Source organism: Gavialis gangeticus, unplaced genomic scaffold (assembly GCF_001723915.1).
Source record: "Gavialis gangeticus isolate Ggan-Ray unplaced genomic scaffold, GavGan_comp1, whole genome shotgun sequence".
Taxonomy (NCBI): Eukaryota; Metazoa; Chordata; order Crocodylia; family Gavialidae; genus Gavialis; species Gavialis gangeticus.
In genome coordinates this window covers 50,388,807-50,391,557 of record NW_017729004.1, presented here as the reverse complement: position 1 = coordinate 50,391,557, position 2,751 = coordinate 50,388,807, and the positions used below count along the sequence as shown (strand labels likewise).

The window sequence follows — 2,751 nt, the reverse complement described above, 5'->3', positions numbered from 1 at the left end:
GGGATCAGGAGTCAGCCCCGCCCCCACCCAAGCCTGCAACAATGCGGGGGCCAGCTCTGTGCTGCTTCTGCTGCAGCAGCCACTGCCATCTGCTGGGTCCCTGGCCCCAAAGCCCTGGCAGCTGAGGGCCCCTCTGACAGGGCTGGGGGGCAGGGGCTGTGGGTGGGGGGCAAGGGGCATGAGCAGGGTAGGGTAGCTGTTGTGGGGGGAGTGAGGGGCACCAGCAGGGCTGTGGGGGCTGTGGGAGGCCTTTAAATTTAAGTCTCAGATTTGGGGGGTTTTATCAGAAAATTTGAAATGATTTTACCAGGGAAATCCAGAATCCCTGGCAATGACTCTGAAACTCATGCTAAGCTGGGGCCTACTCTCAAAAATTAAAATACAAAATACTGAGGCCAACTGCACAGTGCAAGAGGATGCAAGTTCATGGCTAGGCCACCTAAGAAGAAATAATGAGGTATCCCTTCCAGCTTATCTTACTATATTCAAGAAGATTTCAAGCAGGCTCCTAGTTGTCTGGTATGTAACCATGTGAAATGTCTATCCATGGTTGATTAGTACGGTATATATTTCTTTTGCAATTAACTTATGTTATGAACAGAAAGAGTCATTCTCCATATGGGACAGATGTCTCCTCCTGGTTTACTTCCGTTTTCGTTACAGGTTCCCTTGATTTTCCAGGGACACTCTCCAACACCTTGTGTTTTACCTGGTTGTTAATCAGTTTCTTGATATGTTCCAAACTTAGTAGAACTGGATAACCTCTCGTCACCAAGGCAGGCAATTCATTCAAATTGGAACTTTCTGATAACCAATAATGAGCAGTTTGATTAACAGGATTTTCCTGTCAATTACTCTCTCTCGATTTACACAACTACAAGAATGCTTTGAAGATGCTGGTATCTAAGGGTATAAGAATGAAGTGAAAACAGCTAACAGCACGCACTTCAGGAATAAAAGGTCTCTGAAAAGAACTGCTGCTGTGCCCCAGCAAGCTCGAGAAGCTGGAAGAAACAGACCATTTCTCTCGCTGCCTGTTTGGTGAAAAATCATCACCTTATAGCTAATTACTGGGCTTTGCTTTGGTTTGGGCTCATCTGACTTCGAATACTTGTAGTAAATAAAGCCTTTCTGTCACTCATCAAATGATGTGTCATGTCAATCCCTAGGCTAGTCTAGAATCATAGGTTTTTATTAGCTAACAATCAGCATGGGCCTTCAGGCCACAGACAAGGCGATCATGGAAGACAATCATCCTCAACTGCGAAGGATTGTCAATGATGATGAGTCTATAATGTGCAAATCTGTCCTGCCTTCTGCCTGACTTCAGATTAACCCTGCTAGCTACCTCTCTCTGTCAGTACCTGTCTACCCGTAGAGACGCATGTAGTCACAGGCAAAAACAGCTGCTGAATGCTAAATGAAAAGTGGGAGTACGACACTGAAAGGGAGGCAGAAAAGTCCAATGCCTGGATGTTTTCATTTAAAAAGTATAAACTGAGGCAATTTACTCCATAATCCCAACCAGAGACTCACATAATTTAAGATTAACTGCAACAGAAAGATGGCAGGTGATACCACATATTCTTTAGTATTATGGTGGGGGAGTAAGTCTGTAACATTCAAGCCCCTTCTCCACATTACAGGCATCATGTAATTAACTTAATTATGCAGTTAACTTAAGACCAGCTATACGTCCAAAGTACCTACCACATAATAAAAAGCTCCAACCAGCTATAAAGTTAAACCTAAAAAATGTGTACTAACTTTATAGCTGGTTGCTATTAAGCTTTAATTTGCATGTGTAACAGCACCCTGTGGCTGGGAGCCCTATCAGCTGGCAGGACTTCCAGCTGCAGGGGTGCATCATGCCCAGCATGAAAACCCTGAGCCTTGGGGATTATGACTGGCATGATTCCCAAGGTTTAGGGGTGTGAGAAAACCCTGGTCCATATGGGGCTCCTGGCCCTAGCTGTACCTCACGTGAGATGCAGCTGGAACCAAGAGCCCCATCACTTGTGGGAACACATGTTCCTGGCTGTGTGTGGCCCCCTACACTGGCAATAAATGTGCGATTGGATCTAATATGTGATCCCACATTGTACCTGCTGCAACGCACATGTGGCAGAGCAGGTGCAATTGTGTGGATCCTGCATTAGATCCAACTGCATCTTTACTGACATGTGTAGAGGGGGCCCTACATTCAGACCAGAGCAACAAAGCTAGATCTGAACACAAAGCATAATGTCACATACTTATTAGGGATGTGCAAAACAGCACCATTTTGTTTCGACTTCTGTTTCAACTTTTTGAAGGGGCAGTGTTTTGTTTCGAGTTTCATTTAGTTTTGAAACTACTGTTCCGTTTCATTTAACTGAAACTGTTTTACTGTTTCAACATTACACAGCCCACAGGCTATAATGGGGAAACACAAAACTGCCTATAACTTTGTCATTTCTTGCCTGATTCAGATAAAACTTGCAGAGATGGTAGCCCCTTCTGAGGTCATGAATTCTGCCAAGTTTCAAGGAAATAGGTGGAGGGGTTTCTGGGAAACTGCACATCAGCCTTGAAAACAAAACTCGTGTCACGTGTGTCTGTTAAGGCAAAGGGGGGCGAAAACTGTAGGGATGGTAGCCCCTGCTGAGGCCACAAAGCCTGCTAGCTTTCAAGGAGATAGGTGCAGGGGTTTTTTGGGAACTACACCTCAGGCTGCTGACAAGCAAAACTCCTGACATGGGTGACAGAAAG

The 2,751-nt window shown here is 45.1% G+C and overlaps 1 protein-coding gene across 4 annotated transcripts in view; it reads right to left on the bottom strand.

The window, feature by feature from the left end:
- Positions 1-2,751, bottom strand: part of RUNDC3B (RUN domain containing 3B) — an 86,713-nt gene that overhangs the window by 7,151 nt on the left and 76,811 nt on the right. The gene's annotated exons all lie outside the window — the stretch shown is intronic.